The sequence below is a fragment of the Indicator indicator genome, chromosome 2, assembly GCF_027791375.1.
Source record: "Indicator indicator isolate 239-I01 chromosome 2, UM_Iind_1.1, whole genome shotgun sequence".
NCBI lineage: Eukaryota > Metazoa > Chordata > Aves > Piciformes > Indicatoridae > Indicator > Indicator indicator.
The window spans coordinates 34,247,516-34,272,980 of NC_072011.1; positions in this window are offsets into that span (position 1 = coordinate 34,247,516).

Sequence of the window (25,465 nt, forward strand, 5' to 3'; positions counted from 1 at the left end):
GCCTGGGGATGAACATTCAAAAGCTGCAAAAAGATGACTTCATGTTCAAATGAAACTGTGAGACATGAAGTTACATTGAAAAAATTCTTCCACTACAAGGAAAAAGTCACTGCCTAAAGTAGTCACGGGGTGGGTAAGATTATGTCAGATTCTGCCATTTTCCTTCGGAAGAGTATGGAAAACTTGAGAGTAATAGGCAAATCAGGTTGGATAAGTAATTTCAGGGTGGTGAAAAGATGCTTTCCTCACTGAAACAACAAAAAATTAGCATCCTTAATTATGAGGAGCACAAAATCAAGAGGAGTCAGAGATTCCTTTCCTTGGAGAATAATAAGAGAAGACAAACAGTTCTGCAGGAAAATATTTGGCAGTCCTATGTTATTTTGTTAATATCATTGATTATATAAATAATGTATTATTTAAATATCTGTTTAAACTAAATGACAAATCATTGTAATTTGTTATGAACACTGTATATGTAACCATAGATGCATTGCCAGTTTGACTCTGATAGAATAATCAAGGCCTGAATTAATAAACAATGGTGAGAGATATTGTTGACTGTCATGTCATCCATTTTGGAGGCTGGTGTTGGCCAATTTGGCCTTAAATGAAAGAGAAATCATTTTCAGTCCACATATCCATTCTGTTTTGTTAGCAGATTGTTTGGTTTTGTTTGCAGACCAGCATGAGTTCCTGATGACAGCTGACTCACACATACTGTAAACCAAGAAATATCAAGTAAAATGATGTATAGCAACAAGTAAGGAAAACATATAACCATTTAAATATTGACACTTGGCTTTGACACATGAGCAGCAACATAGTTTTAATGGTCTTTTTCTATTAATTACAAAACTAGAATGCTCAAGATCTTGTCGATGTGCAGTATTTTGTCTACCCTGAAGATGTATTCAACACTCAATGTGTCATGTGTAACATGGAAGGGATACGGATTATTTTTGTCTAAGTTGTTAAAACTGAAGTAGAAGCAAAGATTCCCCTGTTGTGTGCACAACAGTGATACTGCTGGGCTTCTGCAAGCTCCGTTAGAGGCTATGGGCTTCTGCCATGAGAAGAAGCAGGTCACAAGGTAAGCTGCTGTGGGCATTTGGTGAAGGCTGAAGAAAGATGGAGTACTACGTCCAGCTCAGGGGCCCCCAATAGAAGAGAGACATGGACCTGTTGGAGAGGTCCAGAGGAGGGCCACCCAGATGATCAGAGGGCCTGAGCACCTCTTCTATGAAGACAGGCTGAAAAAATTGGGGCTGCTCCGCCTGCAGAAGAGAAGGCTCTGGAGAGACCTTATAGCTACATTTCAATATCAGAAAGGGACCTACAGGAAGGCTGGGGAAGGACTGTTTAGAAGGGCATGTGTCAATGGGATGAGGGGCAATGCTTTTAAACTGGAGCAGGGTTAGGCTTAAGGAAAGGTTAGGTTAGACATAAGGAGGAAATTCTCTACAATGAGAGTAGTAAAACACTGGAAGCTTGCCCAGGTTGAGGCCTAGTCCCTGGAGACCTTCAAGATCAGATCTGATGTGGCCCTGAGCAGCCTGTCCCTTCTGACTGCAGGGCGGTTGTACAAGATGACCTCTGAGGGTCCCATTTCAACCCAGTGCAATCTGTGAATCTGTGACCCTGTAGTGGGGTATCCTGACAGTGGCAAAAAAGATATCAATTCTTATATAGAGTGGTAAACTCCTTGATTTCTATCAGTTGTTGTGCCAGCTTACCAAAGCATTCTGATGCCATAAAGATGCTCAGGCTTTTCTTTGCTAGCCCTTCCCTTCTGCTATGCATCTTGTACTGTGCTTTCCATAACTAAAGCATCAGTGCTCAGTCCAGGTTTTCAAAGTTTGTTCATGCAACAGATGCAGCAGAATCAGTCAGGGGGAATTGAGAGGAGCCTGCAGCTGCCCAGGCTGGCCATCAAATGAATGTAGCTCTCTAACAAATGATCCAGTATAATTTCAGAGATGGAAAAAACATGAAGAAGGAATAAACTATATTACAAAAAATAATGCCTCCTAGTTCAATAGGACCTGCTATTTAGATATAGTCAATGCATATAAGGACATGCTGCCAAAGCACTGAGAATAAAGGTGAGACCAACTAGTTTTCTCATTTGTAAAAAGAAGGGAAGATACATTATTCCTTATACGTTAATTTTTTAGAGGAAAATTGACCTTAAATACTAGCACTATGCTTTTACAAATCGTATTTATTCTTCAGCTGTGTATTTTGTGAACGTTATTACACAGAAATTATTAAAAAGAACTTTATACAGAAACGGAATTTTCATACTTGATTAAACACAAAGGTTTTGATTAAACACAAAGGTTTTCTGTACTTTATTTTCAACTCATGAGAAGGGAAAGCAGATGTGCAGGTTTGAACTGAGAAGTCAAGCCTCTTAATATGCCTAAGAAAGTATTTTTCATTTGGAGATGTTAAGGAAAATTATTTTAACTGAACTGTTTTCTCATAGAAGTTAGATTGAGTGACATGGAAAATTAGTTAATTTATTCTAGTTTTAACAGATTATTCATTTTAATATGATCATATTTTCTTCTGACATTTCAAGGAAATTGCAGGGTTTTTCAAGTTTAATGTAAAGACTTCTAATAAAACTAATGTCCAAATAAAAATTAAAAACTCTTTGTGATTTGTCAAAAAGTTGACTTTTCTTTGGTTTTGAGTTGATTAGTGTTGAAATTTTGCCATCCAGCCAACCAGCCAATCAACCAGATAAAGAAACAAATAGTTTTACATGCTTAATTTCTTCAGAAGAGTACCAGGAAAGCCATTTGATCTTTAGCTCAGTGGTAAAGAATAAATACTAATGAATGTAGTAAAGTTTACTTTCTTCTCACATGCTTCACAGATTTGTTGACTGTCCTCTGTTACACCACTGACATATCTCACCATTATAGAAATTGCACGGCATCATACCGTACATCAGTTGGGTATCTCACAAATCCTTTTCCAAATTTAATTTTTTATCATGTAAAATATCACTGGGTGGATGTAGCTGTGTAATCACAACTGCCAAACAAATCAGATTGGGTTAGTCTTGAGTCTAATTCCTTCAATACTCTATCAGGATAATTGTCTGGAAAAAGAGAGGCTTTGAAAAGCTACTGATAAAGCAAAGTGTTGCTGCTCTGAGACAGGGCTATTGTTCTTTCATTTCTTAACAGGGTTCAGTAATAACCCTTCTGATTAAATAGATAATAGAATAAATTGATGGTAACTCAAATGACCTTACTGAGAGTGGAGGTCAACCAGTGTAAATAACTTACAGGAAAAGGCTGCATTCAACTGCTTTTCTAGCTGCTGTAGATTCTAGGCTACTCTATCTTTAATTTAGAATCATAGAATTGTCAGGGTTGGAAGGGACCTCAAGGATCATCTAGTTCCAACCCCTCTGCCATGGACAGGAACACCTCACACTAGATCACATTGCTCAGAGCCACATCCAGCCTGGCCTTAAAAACTCCAGGGATTGGGCTTCTACCACCTCCCTGGGCAACCTGTTCCAGTGTCTCACCGCCCTCATAGTGTAAAACTTCTTCCTAACATCCAGTCTGAATCTACCCACTGCTAGTTTTGTTCCATTCCCCCTAGTCCTATCATTACCTGACACCCTAAGAAGTCCCTCACCAGCTTTCTTGTAGGCCCCCTTAAGATACCAGAAGGCCACAATAAGGTATTCTTGGAGCCTTCTCCTCTCCAGTCTCAATAACCCCACCTCTCAATCTGTCTTCATAGGAGAGGTGCTCCAGCCCTCTGATCATCCTCGTGGCCCTTCTCTGGACACATTCCAGCATCTCCAGATCCTTCTTGTAACAGGGGCTCCGGAACTGGATGCAGTACTCCAGGTGGGGTCTCACCAGAGCAAAGTAGAAGAGGAGAATCACCTCCCTTGACCTGCTGGCTATGCTTCTCTTGATGCAGCCCAGCATGTGATTGGCTTTCCAGGTTGCAAGAGCACACTGGTGGCTCACTTTGAGCTTCTCATCCACCAGCACCCCCAAGTCCGTTTCTTCAGGGCTGTTCTCAAGCCAGTCACTGCCCAACCTATATGAGTGCTTGGGATTGCCCTGACCCAGATATAGGACCTTGCATTTGGTCTTGTTGAACCTCATGAGATCGTCATGGGCCTACCTCTCCAGCCTGTCAAGGTCTTTTTTTCAAGTTACTTATTGACTTTCAAAACACTGGAAAAAAAGAAGTGTGCTTTGTATGCTCTGATCATTTTTGTGGTTCTTAGTCTAAAGGATTTATATAGAAAAATTTTGATTTTGTGTAAAAATCTCAGTCAATTCTAAATAATCTGGTAGGAAATTAAGCTTTTCTGGTTGTCATTAATGCTTACAGAGATTTTATCCCATTTATGAGCTATATTTTAGGCTGTACTTTACTTCTGGCCACCTAAGGGAAGCAGAGTAGAAGTAAAAGTCAGTGAGGAAGAACACTGGCATATCCCAAAGAGGCTGTTTTTATCTTATTTCCTGTTTATGCTTGGAGATACAAAATTGTGGCAACCCTTTGCAAGGCAACACTGTCCTGCCCAAACCGAGAGCAAGCAGGCCACTCAGTGCTCTACACTGCAAAAGCTGCCAAAACTAAGTAGGCTCTTCAGGCTCTGTCATCCTTAGGTATCACAAAGCCTGGGCACACCAGGAACAGAAACAGGAGCAAGATTAGATTAGAAATCATAATTTGTAATACATGATTGTGTTTGCCAGAGATAGGCTCATTTGTAAATGCCATTTTTTCTGATAATGCATTATGGTATATGTAGTGTATTGTTAAATGGAAGACAAGGATTTCATTGCATCTGTTAACATTGTTTCTTGGAAACTTTGCTGCAACCACTTTTTGTTTTCATGAAAAATATAGCATGTTATCTTCAGATGGGTTTAGGAAGATGTGACAAAATACACAATATAAAAACATTGTTTTCTATTCCCCTTGCCTCTAATGTCAATATGTTGTGTGAGGGAGGAAGCTTGGAGGAAATTGAAATTTTCCTCTGAAAGATCATAAATATAGATTTGTTACTCATTAATACAGAGCTCTATACAGCTCTTAATTGCCTGTAGATTTTCTGTACAAAAACAAAACAAAACCCAAAACCAACCCAAAATGAGACAAAAAAATACACAAAAACTAACCAAACAAACAAACCCCCAAACAACAGCAAAAAAAAAAAAAAACCAAAAAAAAAAAAAACCCACAACATATGGTAGAAGGCCAGGAAAGTATGTAGGCAGCAGGCAATCACAGGTGTGATCAGTACACTCTCTCCTTTAGCTTGCTAAGGTGCCTGATAAAAAAAGTAGACAATTTTTTTAATGGAACCAAAAGTACTTGATCTGCATTCATCATCAAATTGGTAGCAAAATAAGAAGCATTTTGCATTTAGGACATTTCCTCCAAGGAAAAGAAGCCTCTGCCTGTTGGGATCAGTCTGGTGATGAAGCTTGTTCACTTCATTGCTGTATCAGCTGCTGGATTTGTGAGAGCTGGCACTTAGCCTGCCATTCTCTTTGTGGAAGTTGCTGAAAGAAATTATCATAAAGACAAAAGCAATTTAGTACAGTCTCACACATCTCAGCCAAAAAACAGAGTTTCAGCCCACAAGTAGCTATTTAAATAAGCTGTATAATATCCACAATAGTAAAATCCCAGTCTGTCCTATCAGTGGGAATTACAGCCTTAGTGTCTCTAAAAAAAATCTGTTTGAAATGGCTAAAGTACAATGGAGAAACTGCATTTTGGCATTTTGATAAGAGATACTGAAATAACTTGAACAGAAGCAAAGAGGAGGGGATGAATGGCAGAATGACTCAAAGTTTAACACAACTTTTTGTTTAAGTTACCATTTCAATCTAATAGAGCTGTTATTGGCAAGACAATGCAAAAACAGGTTTTTCCCAAATGGCTTATCTCATCAAACAGGTACAGGCTGGAACAATTAACATTTCTAAACCAGACAAACCTGGTCTGCTCTTGAAGGCAAGCCTAATTAATTAGTTTTTACATCAGTACCTTTCAGCAATGAGAATGAAGTGAGAATATGGGTTTATGCCTGACAGTGGGGGAGGCAAACTCATGGGAAAACTCTGTATCTCATACACCTAAAGATACCCAAATTGCTGCTGGATGACAGAGGTGCATATGAAACAGCATTCTGCAAGAAATACGTTTCCTGCGTCAAGTCACTGGGTGCTACTCAATCTCCAGTGCACAACAGCCATGGGGCAAGTAGAAAGATGTAAGCATAATTCACTCAATGCCTTAACTGGAAAACAATAAACTGTTCTTTGTTTTAATTAGGGGCTTAAAGCTAAGTTGTACAATGACTATTTGAGTGCCTAAAGGACACATTTAGTTTTTTATAAAGAGAGACATACAGAAAAGATGAAGAGTCAAAGAACAGTCAAATACTGTGGAAGGATCTTGCAACCCAGACAGCTGGAGGTTCATAGTTCTCTCCTGTTGTGCAGGGATGGGCTTAGTTGTTCTATAGTAATCAAATAAGAAGACTGCCTTGAAATGTCAACATTTTGTTATTTTCCTTTCTTTTGTTCATACTTATATCATATTCATCCAATTGACAGATTAACTAGAGAAGCTGGAACTGCAGCAACAATCAATAAAACCACCTCTTCAGGACAAAAAACTGTTTGGTTTATCCAAGCAAAATTGATTTAATTGCTTATCAGCAGGACAGGATATACAGATGTGAGAAAGAAAGTGGTTATCTTGAATGTATGGTATGCTTTATGTTTGTCTTTTCTACGTTTGTAGTGCAAACACAGCCTTCGATTTCTGCTTCTAGCTAAGCATATGAATTTCATCCTCTTAATCCCATTGACCACTGTTCTTTCCCTTTGTTTCCACTATCAGTCTGAAGACAGAAATGTGAGCTGAGGTATTGTGTTGCAGCCACTGTTCTGTGGGCAGCTGCTGGACATGTGCTGAGCGCATGATTCCTTAGCTGACCAATTGCTTAGCATGCTGTGTAGAGCAAATCAATAACATTCCATGTGTGCCAAGAACAACACCCTCAAGTTACACCCTTGGATTGGAACATGCTGCAGAAGCCACCTCCTTGACATGCTGGCACCTCTTATTGGGAAAGGACTTTAGCTTATATATGTGGTTGGATTTTACTGGTTAAGCAATTGATAACAAAGAATATATAAACAGCCACTCTGAGCAATAGGAATCTTTTGGTTAGGCCTGCAGTTAGGGACTTAGGTTAGGAACTGCTTTGAGGGTTAGGGCTGCTAGGGACTTCTGCTTCTGTTAGTTGGCTACTTCTTCAGTAAGGCAGGAGGACTTCAAGATAACTGGCCTCCTGAGCTGGTTGATGGGGTCAAGGAGCAGTGCTGTACTCCTGAAATCCATGTGGAATTAGTTCGAGACTTGTTGACTCACTTGGATATTCACAAGTCCATGGGACCTGATGGGATTCATCCTAGGGTGCTGAAAGAGCTGGCAGATGAGCTGGCCAAGCCTTTCTCCATCATTTTCCACCAGTCCTGGCTCACTGGAGAGGTCCCAGAAGACTGGAAACTGGCCAATGTGACGCCCATCCACAAGAAGGGATGGACAGAAGAACCTGGGAACTACAGGCCTTGTCAGCCTGACATGGTTGACCAACCTGATAGCATTTTATGAGGACATAACCAGGTGGATAGATGATGGTAGAGCAGTGGATGTGATTTCTCTTGATTTCAGTAAAGCATTTGACACTGTCTCCCACAGCATCCTTGCAGCTAAGCTGAGACAGTGTGGTCTGGATGATCAGGTAGTGAGGTGGATTGAAAACTGTTTGAAGAAAAGAAGTCAGAGAGTTGTGGTCAATGGGACAGAGTCTACTGGGAGACCTGTATCTAGTGAAGTCCCTCAGAGGTCAGTACTGGGACCAGTGCTGTTCAATAGATTCATCAATGACCTGGATGAGGGCACAGAGAGCACTGTGTTCTGAAGGGTCAAACCCCCATATATGCCCTAGCCCAGACACTGGACTAAGCACCTGCGAATGACCAAGGTAAATGTATAGCACGTGTGATTAACATTGTAAGCACCTGGGAATGTGCAAACCTGGACACTTCCTGGGGTCCAGATAAATATGTACCACATGTGATTAACTTTGTAACACACCTGTGAACTGTGTGTGCCCCTGGCCATGTCTGGATATGCCCCATCCCATAGGGCTGGGTTCTGTGTTACCAAAGGGCATTAATTGTCTTGGGACAGTATTTAAATCAGCCAAGAAGTCAGGCAACTTGCCTTGTTCCCACTCAGACAGCAACAAGAGCCAAATGCTGCCCAAGTAGCAGCTGAAGAACCTGCCCTAGCAGCCCAACAACTTCACCCAGGCCTTGCACCTGGACCAAAGCAGAAAGGGGAAAAGCTCCAAGGGAACTGAATCCCCGAAGAGGCTGCAGCCCAGCAAGGGAGCACACAAGAGGGAGGGCCCCCTAGCCCTCTCTGAGCCAAGGGCAAGCTCCAGACTGTGAACTGGGCACGACAAGAGAGAAGTTCCTTAGCCCTCTCCGAGTCAAGCACTGCTCAAATCATAGCCACAGCATCTGGGAAGATACCAGACAGAGGAGCAAGTCATGAGTACTCGGCCAATCTGCCACAGAATCCCATTTGTGGGAAACCACAGATCATAGCACCTGTATATCCAATTTGAATTGCTGTGTTGGAAAGGTTGGATCTGTGCTTAAAAATGATTTAATTGTCTTTATATGTGCAGTGTAAAATCCACAACCAAATAACTGAACCTGTGAATACTTATTTTGTAAATAAGTTACCATGGTGTTTGAAGATACCATCACCCAAGATATTAATTATGTAATATATAAAAATATTTTTTTTATTACACACTGTCAGCAAGTTTGCTGAGGACACCAGACTGGGTGGAGTGGCTGACACACCAGGAGGTTGTGCTGCCATTCAGAGAGTTACAGGCTGGAGAGTTGGGCAGGGAGAATTGTAATCAAGTTCAACAAGGGCAAGTGGGAAAGTGCACCTGGGAAACAACCCCATGTATCAGTATAAGCTGGGGACTGACCTGTTGGAGAGCAGTGAAGGAGAAAAGGATCTGGGGGTCCTAGTGGATGGAAGGTTGACCAGGAGCAGGCAATGTGCTCTTGTGGCCAAGAAGGCCAGTGCCATTCTGGGGTGTATCAGAAGTGGTGTGGTGTGGTTAGCAGGTTGAGAGAGGTTCTCCTTCACCTCTTCTCTGCCCTGATGAGGCCACATCTGAAATGTTGTATCCAGTTCTGGGCCTCTCAGTTCAAGAAGGACAGGGAACTGCTTGAGAGAGTCTAGCACAAAGCCATGAAAATGATTAAGGGAGTGAAACATCTTCCTTACAGGGAGAGACTGAGGGAGCTGGGGCTCTTCAGTTGGAGAGGAGAAGACTAAGGGGTGACTTCATTTACGTTTATATACATGTAAAGGGTGAGTGCCAAGAGGATGGAACCAGACACTTCTCAGTGATGCCCTATGACAGAACAAGGGGCAATGGATGGAAGTTGAGGCATAGGAAGTTCCATGGAAACAGGAGCAAAATTTTTTTCACTCTGAGGGTGCCAGGACGCTGGAACAGGCTGCCCAGGGGGGTTGTGGATTCTCCCTCTCTTGAAATATTCAAAACCCGCCTGGATGCATTCCTGCGTGATCTGGTATAGGTGATCCTGCTCTGGCAGGGGGGTTGGACTAGATGATTTTTCAAAGTCCCTTTCAACCCTTAACATTCTGTGATTCTGTGATCTTTTGTTCTTTCAAGTAATTTCTAAAATCTTAATTTTACTTCTTAGATCTCATATCTATATAATGAAAGAAGAGGATGAAGGGTGCAAGAAAGAAGGCAAAGGAGAGGAAGATCTCAGGCTTCACCAAAAGGTTTTCTTTTTGTTTCCTCACATTCAGGTTAACTCTGTACTGATCAATATAGGTAGTTGACTAAAACAGATTTTAAAAGAAAACAAATATTAGAAATCAAGCAAAAAAAAACCCCAACCATCCAACAAAAAAAAACCCAACAAAGCCAAAACAAACAAATAAAAACCACCAAAAACATATGGAAATAATTATCGGTTGCTCATTTCTGATTTATCCCTGGTTCCAATAGTGCATCTACTATAAAATGACTTTATATGTTATTGGTCACAATTTTTAGACTGTACATGTCTTGCATTTAGTGATCTTAGATACATTCTTGATCAGAATTTTTTAAACATTCACAAGATCTCTTTTCCTTTGGGGGACTTTTACAGTCCTATCAGGTCTGTCCTCATTTTAAAGAAAATTAAAAATGAAAAAAAAAAATTAAAACCTGAACACTCATAGTTAGATCGTTAAGCTACCTGGAAATAAACTTCATTGCAAGGATTGCCTGCAGAGAAATACTGCTTTCTGTTAGAAGTATCCATTAAATGTTAGTTTCTCCAATTTATCTTATCAACAGCCTTCTTTATTTACAATTCAAAGATTGTTAGAGGTGTTATGTTTAAATGGTCCTATTGTGAAATGGAATGGTAGCATTCATGATGTGTGAAAAACAACCTTACCACTTTTATTAAAACACTCAAGCATCCAAAATACTGGCTTATATAAAATTAGAAATTTGTATTAATTGGTGTAGCTTCTGAACAGTGACTAGTCTTTCATGTAAACTGCTACTGCTACTGCTACTCTTCTGGAGAAGAGGAGGCTCAGGGGTGACCTCATTGCTCTCTACAACTACCTGAAGGGAGGTTGTAGCCAGGAGGGGTTTGGTCTCTTCTCCCAGGCAACCAGCAGCAGAACAGGAGGACACAGTCTCAAGCTGCGCCAGGGGAGGTTTAAGCTGGAGGTGAGGAGAAAGTTCTTCACAGAGAGAGTGGTTGGCCATTGGAATGGGCTGCCCAGGGAGGTGGTGGGGTCACCATCCCTGGAGGTGTTCAAGAGGGGATTGGACGTGGCACTTGGTGCCATGGTTTAGATAGTCATGAGGTTTAGGGTGACAGGTTGGACTGGATGATCTTGGAGGTCTCTTCCAGCCTTCTTGATTCGATTCGATTCTGTTCTATTCTATTCTATTCTATTCTATTCTATTCTATTCTATTCTATTCTATTCTATTCTATTCTATTCTATTCTATTCTATTCTATTCTATTCTATTCTATTCTATTCTATTCTATTCTATTCTACCCTGAATGCAATTTAGCAAAGCATCAGACTTGTTTTTCCATGGATGGAAACCAGGTGATGTGTGATGGAATTCATAATTAACTTACAAGTATCACATCCATGCTGAATAATCTAAGGTATAACATCTTAAGCCATGCATATGTGAGTGTGAAAAATATTTTACTCTTCAGCCTCATTACTTCCACATAAGATGCTAACATCAAGTTTACTCTGCTGTTGTTGAGTTGTCCACAGATTTCTAATCTGTTTCATTTCCTAGGACTCTATGCTACTCTTTCCCTTTTCTTTGGGTAGAAGTCATTCTAGAAAATTTGATCAACAGACTTCATCCCACCCCTTTTCTCAAGAGGTTTTACAATGTCATTTGAACACTGTGAGATGAATCTTTCACTCCAGCAGCTGGTGATGTGTTAGAAAGTTTTTGAGCAAGTCAGACAATAAAACCCTGTTACTCCACTCATTTTTAGAGTAAGAAAAACACAGAGGGAACCTTGGTAAAGATTACGGTAGAAACTGTAAGTTTTTCATCTGGGGAAATTGTAAAAAGCTGAACTGATTGAATAGCAAACATGTAGTAAGTATAGAGCAAAATGGAAATTTAATATTGTTAACCTAAGGCTGATTTATTAACAATTCCACTTTGTAGTTTCTTCTCCCTTAAAACTGATTTTTTTTTGGGGGGTTAAACATTAACTTTCTATTAAGATGAGCACAAGAGGATCATTTACCATCTCATACTTTTTTGTTCTATTTGAAGATTTAGTAAGACAACGAAAGAAAATTCCTTTCTGCTGCTGCAAAATTTTACAGAACAAAATATATTTGACTGTAGAATTACATCACATCTAACCCAAAACATGAATGGTAAAAATACTTCTTTTGTTTGAAAGTTCTTAACATAATTTTCTAATTCATTGTGCTTCCTTAAGGTTCCTTAAACCATTTAATCCTTGGTTCCTTCTCTTGCCAACACCACTGATAAACTTGAATATTTGGGGTTTTTTTACAGCTCTTTATTGAGCTATGTGGAAGAACTGAAAAGCTGGGATAAAAACATCAACTATTTTATGTTGTTGAGGACTGGAATTTGTATTCAGGTGGATTTTAACTTGTAATAGAACTACAAGTTTTAATAAAGTATGGTTTCAAAACAGAAGGATAGTAAAAAGTCTGTGTTAGAGAACAATTTGGATCCAAAGAACACAATGTTCTTTTGAAAAGTGAAGAGAGATTCAGTACAATCAAGTGAATCAAATATGTCACAATTATCACTCTTTTAGTTACCATAGAATTAGTCAGAAATTACTAATTGTTTATTAGTTTGCTTTTCTCATTTGAAAACCAACTCATGAACTCAGCTGCAGGTTGCAAAATTTTATTTGTGTTGGTATACTAAAGAAATTTAAAACTTGATCTTTGCAAAGTGCGTAGTCCTTTAGAAAAAGTTTTCTATGGTTTGTAAACAAAATTAAACTCGAGACTCCCATGAACATTTTGCTGACAATTACACAGAGCTACTGCCCAGAACTGCTGCCCTTTTGTACCCTGATAACTGAACACAGCACATTATGCAACTTGAACACATATTTTAAAATCACTGACAACATTTTGCCTGTTTGGTTGATTGTTGGTTTTGTGTGTGTGTGGTTTTTTTTCTTTCTTTGAGGTGGGTGGGTGTTTGGTTGTTTGGTTGTTGTTTTTTTTTTTTTATTTTTATATTGCTATGCACATAAAGGCAACACTTCAAAACACAAGCATTCTTTTTCTTGTACTGCACTTGAAATAGATGGCATTTCTTCAACTTCAGTTACAGAACTTTGACTAGATTTTCTGTAGAAATGTAGCCTCTTTCTGTCTTTGTCAGTGTATAAACAGATGCTACATTCACCAGCCAACTATTCATTCTTCAGAATAAAACTCAGACTTTGCTTATAATAGGGCAGATCTCACTCAAAAAAGCAATCTGACTGGATAACCTAGGCAAATGAAGGCCTGAAAAGAGCTCTGAAAAATAGTCACTCGTTAGTCTTATTTCTAGTGATCTATTATTCTTTCTAGTGATTATTTATTTGTTTGTTTGTTTTTTTTCATTCTGTAGCATAATATTGCCAGGCATTTTCAGCAAGGGTTGATATATCTCCACATTCTAAAGCTTTCTTAAGCTTTCTTTTTGTTCTGTGATTATAAAAATTCCACAGGTATATGTGCTTGTTTTAAGAATTATCTTTATTTGTCAAATAAGGTAAATTCATTTTCACAGGTCATAGAACAATAATCATAGAATGGCTTGGATTGGAAGGGACCTTAGATATCATCAGCTCCAACCCCCTGCCCCACCAAGGGCAGGAACACTTCTCAACTAGACTTAGTTGCCCAAGGGGTCATCCAACTTGGTTTTAAACATCTCCATGGAGGGGACATTCACAACCATTCTGTGTAACCTATTCCAGAGTTTCACCACCACTGTATTGGAGAAATGTATTGGAGAAATTCCTGAAATTCAGTCTAAACCTACTCTCCCTCAGCTTAAAACCGTTCCCCTTAGTCCTGTCACTAGAAACTCTTATGAAAAGTCCCTCTCCAGTTTTCCTTCAGTTCCTTCCCTTCAGTTATTGGAAGGCAGCTATTAGGTTCTGTCACAGTCTTGTCCAGGCTGAATAACGCCAGCTCCCTCAGCCTATCCTCATAGCAAAGGCGGTTCCACCCTTCAGTCATCCTTGTGGCCCTCCTCTGGACTCACTCCAACAGTTCTATGTCCTTCTTATGATGGGGACATCAGAACTGGATTCAGTATTCACGGTGGGGTCTCACAAGATCAGAGTAAAGGGGCAGAATCACCCCTCTTGACCTGCTGACCACACTCCTCTTGATGCAGCCTAGGATATGATTTGCCTACTGAGCTGCATGAGCTCATGATGCTACTGAATCAAACTTCCACCACATTCATTTCTGAATTTACACTGGTGGGGATTAAATCTTTATTTTTTCATTCTAAAATCTTTACAATCCTGGCTTCCCTAAATATATAAATAGCAAACTAAAAAGGATAGGAAACAAAATGTAACAAATACGTACTATCAGAGCGCTGAATGCTTGCTGCTTTCTTGAAGTCCATAGGAGATGTGCTATTCAGCATTTCCCCAGAGGGCCATTAGCAAAGAGCATAGATAACACCTGTGGTGCTAACAGCCACCATGGAGCCCTTGTGCATGGACTACAATATTCTTCATCAAATTAAACAACATTACCGGCACTGTCATGTGGGAGAAACCAAGTCATAAGCAATGGAGTGACAAAATTAATGTCTTTATTAGGGGCCACCCAGGAGTAACAGACTAAGCTGAGAAAACATTCAGCATAGGTCTATCATCAGGTCTGTGCCTAAACATTTTACAAGCTGTTCAAGAACACAAGCCTGTCTGTACGTTCCAGTACCTTATTGAGACATGATCCTAGTGCACTTCCTGCAGAATGACACAAATGCTGCAACAGAAATCTAGAAAGACAAATTATGATATCAACTCACCATAGGCACTATGTGGGATTTCTGAGTAAAAATAAATCTTGAGATATTGGAGAGTGAAGAAAGTAACTGTTTCCTAGAGGATATCCACACTTTCCGTGTCAGATTTCCTGTGAGAAGACTTTGCTTCCCATACTTTGTTTCTGAAAGAAAGATAGATCAATTTAATCAATGTTATCTTTGCTTTTCCTGTATAATTTTCAGCTTTTCTTTCTTCCCTTGCAATGTTTGCTACTGTGTACATCGTACAGTAGGGGTACTCTTTACTTCTTTTATTTTCCTATACTTCAACTAATTCTTCAGCTGCAGAAAAGTTCCATAATGCTAAGAGAATTTCAAGGTGGATGGGAAAAGCATTTTTTTTCATCAATTTTTATGGTTTTCCCATGTTGATACAACCCATTTATAAAATCTCACTTTGTAAAATTGTTTCTTCCAACAGCGGTGTTCCCAGGTGGCATGGAAGGTCAATGGTATCTTGCCTCATATGAGGAATAGTATGGCCAGCAGGGCTAGGGATGTAATTCTGCCTCTGTACTCAGCACTGGTGAGGCCTCACCTAAAGTACTGTGTGCAGGTCTGGGGCCCTCACTTCAAGAAAAATGAGGTGCTGTAGTGGGTCCAGAGGAGAACGATGAGACTGGTGAAAGGTCTGGAGGGAAAGCCTTATGAGGAGCGCCTGAGGGAGCTGGGGTTGTTTAGCCTGGAGAGGAGGAAACTCAGGGGGGACCTTAGCACACTCTACAACTCCCTGAAGGGTGATTGTAGTCAGGTGGGGGTTGGGCTCTTCTCCCAGGCAACTTGTAACAAGAAGATGGAACATGGCCTAAAGTTGTGTCAGGGGACGTTTAAGTTGGATGTTAGGAGGCACTTCCATACGGAAAGGGTAATTAGACACTGGAATGGACTGCCCAGGGAGGTGGTGGAATTGCCATTCCTGGAGGTGTTTAAGGAAATATTGGACGTAGCACTTAGTGACATGGTCTAGTCAATGTGGTGGTGTTAGGTCATAGGCTGGACTTGATGATCTCAGAGATCTATTCAAGCCTCGATAATTCCATGATTCTGTGATTAATACATACGCAAAATGCACTAAAAAGCATCTCAAACAATTCTTATAGGAAATCGTGTTTTAATATGTGAATTTTAAAATTAGAAATCATAGAGTCATAAAACAGTTTGGGTGAAGGGACACTAAAGATCATCTAGTTCCAATCCCCCTGAAATGGGAAGGGACACTTTCTACTAAACCAGATTACTCAAGGCCCCATGTAGCCTGGCTTTGAACAATTTTGGGTTGAAGCCTCCACAACTTCTCTGGGAAATCTCTTCCAGTGCCTCACCATGCTCACAATGAAGAATTGCCTCCTACTGTCTAATCTAAATCTAATCTAACTCTAGCTTCTTCCAGTTTGAAGTCCCTGTCCATCTTTCCTGTAGAACCGCTTGACATATCAGAAGTCTGCTATAAGGTTTTTCCCAGGGGGGTCTCTTCTCTTCTCTAGGTTGAACAACCCTAGTTCTCTCAGCCTGTCTTCATAGGAAAGGTGCTCTAGCCATCCAGCTCCATCTTTGTGGCCCTCCTCTGGACCCACTTTAACATTTCCATGTTCTTGTTTTGGGGACTTGAAAGCTGGATGCAGTACCCCAGATGGAGTCTCACAAGAGTGGAATAGATAGGAAGAGTCACCCTCCTCGAACTGCTGGCCATGTTACTTTTGATTCAGCCCAGGATTCGATTAGCTTTCTGGGCTGCAAGCACACATTGCTGACTCATGTTGAGCTTCTCATCAACCATCTCCCTCAAGTCCTTCTCCTCAGAACTTCTCTCTATCCATTCTCTGCCCAGCCTATATTTGTGCTTGGGACTGCCCTGGCCCCGGTACAGGACCATGCACTTGGCCTTGCTGAAATTCATGAGGCTGGCATTGGCCCATCTCTCAAGCCTGTCAAGGTCCTTTTGGATAGCATCCCCTCCCTTCAGCTTGTTGCACTCAGTCCCACTGTCCATCAATGCTGTCAACCCATCACAGAAGACCACCAGAAGGCTTTTCAATTCAGCTCTGCCCAGGACTCTTTTTCAAGTGGGTCATAATCAACTCAGTTAAGGAAGTCCTAGCTGAACAGAGAGCATGTTGCAGTTAGGTACCATTTTGCTGGATGGCTCCAGCTGCAGTGTGTCCTTGACTTCCTCCTTCCAACTCCAGGGGACAGTTTCTGTTGTCCCTGTTGAAAATACAATTTTATCAGTATTTGGTACATAGTGGAAGTGTGTCAAATGGGATGCACCCCAGTTAAGAAATTGATTTCAGTAACTAGAATTAATGTTTGCTTATAAAAAAAAGAAGAAGAATAAATATTTGCTAGCAGGTATTTTTATTATTTACCAAGAAGGCAGGGAACTTTCTGCCTCGTTAACTTTGTGCGTAAGATCATGAATACAATTGCATAAGGTTTGAGTCTCTAACTGCAGTATGAATTCTCAGTAGTATAGATCTCTATCTGAAATATGAGTCAAAAGATAGACTTCATCGACTACAGCTCTCCTATATTTCAGTCTTACTGTGGCAGATGAGGGATTGCTGGCCTGCCAATTTTTCACAGCAAAGTTTTTGAAATCTGGGTCCTAGGTAGGAGTGATCTGCATCAAGAGGTGTATTTGGTAGAACAAGAGCACAATCACGTCTGCATGCTGCTTAATACAACCACAATGACTTTAAGCATCTAAGTGCTATATAGTGACTTTATCTTTTCCATTTTTTTTCCCTTACATGACTGTTAAGATCCAGCACCCATGTGCTACCATTGGTGTCTGTTCCCTGACCTTGTCATAGCTTTTGCAGAGCCAAAATTGGATGAGGCAAAGACAAGACAAGACATACGTTGTGGGTAACCCATTTTTATCTTTTTACCTTTTGTCCCTACCATATTTTTCTTAAAAATTATTATTTTTCTTTTCACTTTTATTCTGAAGTAATCGTTCAAATCCCAACTAAAGGCCCTGAGCTAACTGTAGTCTAAATATCAGGAATAACTTCCTTTCAACTTCCTCAATATACAGTGAGTTTATTCCTACCCCATGGGTTAATTGAGCATCATGTCATCTGAGGTTTTGTGAATTTTTATATGCCATCTTAAAAAATTACATCCCCTGAACTGTCCATGAACTGTCAATAGAGTACCCAGCCTGAGAGGATGCTTCCTTGATGTGCAAGAAACACAACAGTAATGGAGTAGGGGCAAGTATATGGTAGGCTGCCTATGAAACTGGTCATAAAATAAAACCTAAAGGGCAAAACCTTTCGTTTAGCAACAAGAATTCATCTCTAATAAGGGTCAGAAAAAACATGTTAGAAATTATGGAAATAACTCAGAGACCCTGATGTACATAAAAATCTCCTAAGATGATTAAAATCTTCAACTAATTTAAATATTTTTAATGCAAATAAAAATATTAGGTAATATTTAATACAGAATCTTATTGTCCATGAATTTTTGGCTATGCAACAATGAGAAGTAAACTAATACCATATAATTCATCCCTATAAAAGAGAAGGAGGAAATGCATAAATCCATATTAACGAAGGCTGGTATATATCCCACCAGTATGCAGGAAAAAAAAATCCAAATTATTCCCTGCATCATAAGAATTTTTGTTTTCCCTCAATTCCACTGCAGAGTTCCGGACAACAATGCTGTATTACACTAGCAAAACATTTTCTTACTACAAAGTTAGCCTCACTCCTATAAAGCAGCTTGGTGATATGTGAGATGCTTTGAATATCTCTATAAATCTATCTTCTACTTAGTTAATGACAATAGCACACTAAACACAGAGTCCATGGAAGTTGTGTGCCATCCTAGCTATATATCATATGTGCCACGTTTTCCAACAATTTATAAATGTGTTCATTTTGCGTGTTTTGTGTTTCAGAATCCAAGCCTAAATTAAGTCTCAGGAGGTGAAAGACTCATACATTTAACCTACTACACAATTTGACACTGGGTTTACCTTTCCAGTCCTACATGCCTTCCCAGAAGTTGTGATTTAATCAAAAACAATTATCAAGCTCAAACCAGAGGCAGCATGGGGAGATTCTGTGGTTTGTGATAGGCGATCAGGGGAGACAAGCTAGTGGCACCAGACATCACTGAATCTGTATTTCTGAAAAAATGTGTTGTGTTTTGGCTGCACCTGTTGATATGAGGAGAATCCAGAGATAAACACAAATTAAAATTAAATAAATCACTTTTAGTGAAATAATTAAAAGAGATTTAGCTCATACACCAGTGCATTCTTGACTCATAAATTCAGCAGAGTATCCCATACAAAACTGAACCTTTGTATGACGCTAAACACAGAAGAGATAGAAAGCAGTTGTCTTTTGCCCGGATGCTTTTTTAGAGATTGGTTTGCTTCACAGGTTTGCATTCTGCTTCCATCTCCCAAATCAGCCCCGAGATAGCCAGAGTATCATGCTTTCACAGATTCAGAGCCAAGGGAGGAGTGGGGTTCTGTTTACTTTGCTGCATTGGGCCCTGGAAAATAATTAACACACTGTAACAAACGACCATCTTTCAGTAGCTGTGGCATGTGAGGATTACAACCTTAGCAGAAATACCTGTTTGCCAACCAAAATTTTCCACAGGGTTGCACCATGAATGAGCAATATTGGAACGTGGGATCAGGGATACGGGAAGCCTCATGTTTTCATCTGAAGTGACAAAAGGACTTGTGATATGTAGGTGAGCAGGGAGGCTTTCAGATTGCTTCTTTTTTCTTCTCCAAAAGACCCAGTGGTCACCACTGACATCTTCCATGAGTTCAGCTGTTCAGCTGGACTAAAAATCTACAAGTGGGCCTGCTTTGTACAGGAATATTTTGCTGCCTATTCAACAGTGGTTCTCAAGAAACTGTTTTGTGTGAACTCAGGTTACTTCAGCTTGACCATTTGTGTAGAAAATGCAACCCAAAAAAATTCTCTACCATGGAGGGAATATCCTGAAATAGTTACTACTTTGATCCAGCTGCTCAGTTATCCAAAACTCAGTTATTGATGCAAAACTAACATGGGCTTCTTGGAACTGATAACTTTCATTTAACAAATTTTAATGTGGAAAATCATGAAAGAACAAGTTTCCTAAGTAAAGCCTAGATAAGAACATAATGCAAATAATCATCCAACTTTTTTGTCCATTTTATTCACAAGTCTTTTAGTTTAGGTCTTGGGATGGGTTTTTCATTGTAAATTCTTTAGAACTAATGTCATATTAAGTGCGTTCATGTTCTGAAATTATTTTCATAGTAAATAAACCTGATTTTTAGTCTTGGCTAGATTTTTAGGAAAACTTACCAGTCCAAATCTCTCTGTTAGATTTCTACCTCTCCTTTAGAAGAACAATCAAGATGGAAATAACTATGCAGTCTAAAGCAAACTAATGATCATACTTGAAAATGCAATTTTGTATCTTCCTGCTTTTCTGTCTTACTTCCCAAGCTCTGGGTAGAGTGACTGCAGAAGAATGGGAGGAAGGTGGGAGGGAATTAATCAACTATCTGCCTCTATTCTGCCATTTTAATGACAGGTTCACCTTCCATGTTCCTCTGACAAACAGAGCAAGATGCCAGAAGATAAAGTGAAATAAAGTGGTAGTGGAAGTTGAACAGCAATGAGACTAAATGAGGGGAAAGTGTGAAGGTGGAATTGGAGGAAAATAGAAAACTGGACGGAAGCACCAACTGTGATGGAAAAACAAACCACCAAAAGAAAAAAAAAAAAAAAAAAAAAAAGGAGACTGTTTTCTCAGAAAATAGAAGCAGAAAATACAATAGTGTCTAGGAAGGCATAGGGGAAAGATTTAACAAGCAAGAGTGCCAAGTGGGGAGAATGCAGGAGTAAGAAAAATAACAACAAAAAGAATGGAAATTAAGAACATCACTGAAATAACTGAAAGCAAAACAAAAGATGACAATGAAGTGGAGATAGGAAACAAGGAAGTGTCAAGAAGCAAGTGAGAATACAGGGAGTGATGAAGAAGAAATTTCACAGAGGGGAAAGGAAGTATGGAATAAAAGATATAAACACATATATTAAAAATGACCACAAAAGATTGTGTCAATGTCAGTATGATTTAAATTTGCCCTAAGAATAGGTAGTAGTTTTGCATCTGTTGAATAAAAATATTAATATAATATCCTAGAGAAAACATATTTCACAATGAAAATCTGCATATCCATAGTAGCAATGGACTTCATGTCCAGATAGTCTGAGAAGAGAGGTTCAGTTTGTTTTCTATGCTTCTTTGTACTCCTTTATGTAAAAAAGAGATGTACAACATGATTCTATCATTCTCATGCATACTGAGTAGTATCACAACCTGCAAGTGATATAAGTGAAATCACTAGCACTGCTTGCTGTGCAAGGACTTGGTTGCTACTTTGCCTGGAGTCACCAGCAGAATTCTCATTGTTTCCATTAGAAGATCAGGTAGTAAAATAATAGTAGTGAGAAAGAATGCCAGAATCTGATACTACACATGATAAGTACACGCACTGGGGTAGGTGCACAGCAACATACTATGCTATATATTAATGTAAAATATGAACAGCTCTTGGGAATGTTTCCCATTTCTGCCACCAAGCATAGATGAAAAACCACAAAACAAAGGAATATCAAATGAATGCCTGCATTTTCAAAAACATTGCATTGAGAAAGACCAGCTACACAGTGTTTCCCAAAGGTATAATGAGGTCTTTTGAACGTGCTATTTACAATTCAGTGTTAGATTAATTAAATTAATTAATTTGAAAATTGTTATAAAATTTTATGAAAAACATATATCACATAATCAGTAGATTTTGGATGAGTAGGAAACACATGCTCCATTTATTTTAATGCAACACAAATAGGTTAAATGAATGCTGAAGATCAGCAGCTATAATGTGTTTAATTACATTCTCCTCCACACAGGCCAATAAGTTTCCACAGCCTTGAAATTCTTATGTGACCAAACGTCCATGCAAAAATATATCGACCTATTTTTCACCAAATTAACAACACTTTCAAAGATGTTTGTAATGTAAGCAATTGACAAACTTTTTGTGATTTTAACTTTTCTACTCTTTAGCCATCTTCTGATTTATATAGATAAAAAAAATCTCTAACTTAATGTCATTTGAAAACGTTTTCTCAAAACTGGTTTTGCTACCCTGAACTTAGTGAGAACATTCATAAGACTCATGTGTAAATGTCTTTCTACTTGATTCAGTAAGTTGAATATCAAGAGAGCTGAGGGACATTTTTTTGACAGAAAGTTTCTTTTTTATTATATTTATGCATCAGTCTCTTGATAATTAAGAGGCTCATCTTTGAGCACACAAAGTCACTAAAGTCTTGAAGTTTTGACAGCAAAATTATTACATTTCTACCCAAAAGACATATTTGTTAAACCTAACACAATAGTACACCTTTAGCAGAAAAAAAACCACCCTGTAAGTCACTCTAGAAACAGAGCAAATAGTTACATAATGGTGAAAACAGATAGTTCAAGTTGCATGATTAAACAATCAAAGGAGACTGTAGAAAGCAGAAAAAGATGTCTGTAGGATTTTAACAACTGGTTTTCTGACTATACAAACGAATTGTCTTTCAGTATCAGTTAAGTACTGAATCTTAGGCTTTTAGTTAGCATGATTAGAGAAATGCACAAAAGGGAACATGTGAGATGAAGAAAGGGAAGGAAAATAAGAAACGGTAGCAAGAAGATAAATTTAATTTTCGTGTTACCTGTTCTTTTCACAAAATGCCTGATACTGAACTCCACGCTACTGGAAATCCATTCAAGCTCATGTTTGCTAACTGACAAAAAAATAACACAGAAGGATCCTCTTTCCAGACAGATCTTAGCTAAATGGCTCTCCTATAACTATGAATAATTTTATTTTACAGTTATTTTTGCTTTCAATGAGCCAACAAACTGTATCCATGTGTAAAAATAACTTCATATGTCTTCATATATGACTACAGTCATGCAGAAGATAGCAATTGGTCACAATAAATCTTATAAAAGAAATAATGCCAGAAATTAATGTAGAGCTATCAATTTTGTCACACTGTCTGGGTTTGTGATTCAATAGGATTTCACAAATTTAAATAAACTGGGGCCTAGTGTAAGAAAATTGTGTGCTTACAGACAGATTCATTTACCAGAGCCATCATGCACACATCTTGTGAGCCAGTCCTGGACTTCAGCCCTGCCATCCCAAAGCCACTAACCTCTTAAGTATACAGGGAGATAGCTGATTACAGTGGGTGGTACACTCTTGTCTTCTCTGTAATCCAGCTACTGTCAGAAAAGACCAAACAAACGCTCTGACCAGTTCTTAATTTGATTCTGAACACACATCATTATTACTTTTGAAGAAGGATTGAAAGTGGAGATGAGGCTGTTTTCAGTTTATCAGAAAAGTACTGCTATTGCAGTGGTGATGTCCTGGCTAATCAGGGCACCAGATGCCTGGAGCACGGGGAAACAACATGGGGTATCCCTAAATTTTGAAGGAGCAAATAATTTATTCTCGAGGACAAATTTGCTTCAGGTCAGGTAGGATACAGTATCCCAATGAAAACTCCCTCAACTCTTTTCTGCATGGCATCAAAACAGGTATTCTTTAATTTGTTCAGAACACTGTCCTTCCATTTATCCACTGCCAATCTTCACCTGTATCTCAAAATTCTTCCCTCATCATCAGCTGAGAAAGCATATAGCTCTCATCTTCACCCTCTTCCTGACACAGAAGCTACACTTAATTTCATCTCTTGTAAATAGGAACAAACACCTTGAGTACTGTCAGTTTTCATCTTTTTAAGTTTGTGATCTCTAATAAAACATTTTCTACAAGACTATCTCAATTTGGTACCTTTCAGTATCCCACACATGTTCCTGAAGCTGGGCAAGTTCCGTAGAGTGCTTCTATGTCATAAAATATCCATAGTGGAGTTGTGGAAGGAAAAAAAATCCCAGTATTCATCAATGTCTCTTCCACAAGGTCCTTGAAGATGCTTGAGTATCTAAGTCCTATTATAAACACACTAAATCTAATACAAAGTCTAGAAAAGTTACAAGGTAATTACAAAGGTCAAAAAATCAGCATAGTTATAAGACACACAGTTATTTATGTTCGTCCACTTCGACTGTGTTGGCTTAACGTCCAAACCTTCATGACATATTTTATAAATCACAAAAAAATATTAAAATTGCAGTGTATATTCTTGGAAATTTAAAAGAGTTATGTAATAAAATTTAATTATCTTTTGCAGTAACACTGGCTCGCTTCATTTGAAACAAAAATGTCCCATAGTTCCCATTCATTTTGCAGGGTTGGAATGCAATGAGATAGCGTGATAAGTGACCTGAACCATCAGATGCTATTACTTATATCTTTTTTTCCCAAGACCTCATAGCTCTGTAAATACACATCTCTGCATTTTATTATGTGTGTTGAATCAACGTGTGGATGGGTTTCCTTTAAAAAAAAATAAGTCCATCCACTTCTGGAAGAGATTCAGAAAGCATCATTAATTCATTTTTTAATCTCTTGATGTTCCAGCATTGCACTAAAGTTTCTATGCTTGAAAGAAACAATAAAAATTAAAATCAAGATAGCCTGGAACAATCCTTAACTGTATGAGGATGGTACCATGGAATCTAGCAGAAAAAATTACGTCATTTGGTGGAAGACAGCCTGGATTTGTTGCTATCTATTCAGTAGCAGTGAGGCATTTTTCTGCCAAATGACTCACATATGTAACTTCTAAGTGCCTAGCTCTTAGGAGTAAAAATCCCATTATCAAATGGGATTTTCAAATTAAGTCCCAAATAAATGAAAGGAATAACAGTCATGCAAGTTCAGACACATTGTATCATGTTCATGTCTTCTGTATTGCTATTGCTGCCCCTGAGGTATAAGACAGAAGCCACCTCTTGTTTTCTCAGGAAGAGGATTAGAGCTACCTTTTGGTGAGATCTTACCTTTAAAAATAAAGGTAAGATTCAGAGAAGTAAAACCACCAGAACTGATCACACACCACCTTTACCTTTCTTTGCGTTCTGTCTTCTGTAAAGGACTTTATATGTGAAGACAAAATGTGGACAATTGTCTTTAGGGAAAACAAAAGTGAAACCCTAATAGATTATAAGCAAGGATTTACAAGAGTATCTTATATAGACAATCCATGATTTTTTCTGGGACAGAGTTAATTGTCTTACTGTTTCACGAGGTGGTATGCTGCATTTGCAACCAAAAAAATGTTGATAACTGTTATGATTACTAAACATGAAGTATGATCTATGAAATAGTAATAAAATATTAATGATTACTAATTAATATTAAAATTATTAATAACTTATATACAGATACGAGTGTACGATCATGGGGGTAATCTCCATAAATGGGAACAGGCAAGAATTTAAATGATTGTGAACCAAATTAGTAAAAACACAAAACAGTTACTCAACTAGGAAGAGACCTGCGGTGTAATATGCTGCTTGCCCTCTAGGGACAGACTTGGCTGGCATCTTGGTGCTCGAAACAGCGGTGAAGTAGGAGTCGGGGCATGCAGCTAAACCACCTTTGCAAAGAGACTTAAACCAATTTTACTCACAAGTTATGACTTCAGAAGTTACTGGGGATGCTGCATTTATAATCCACAGG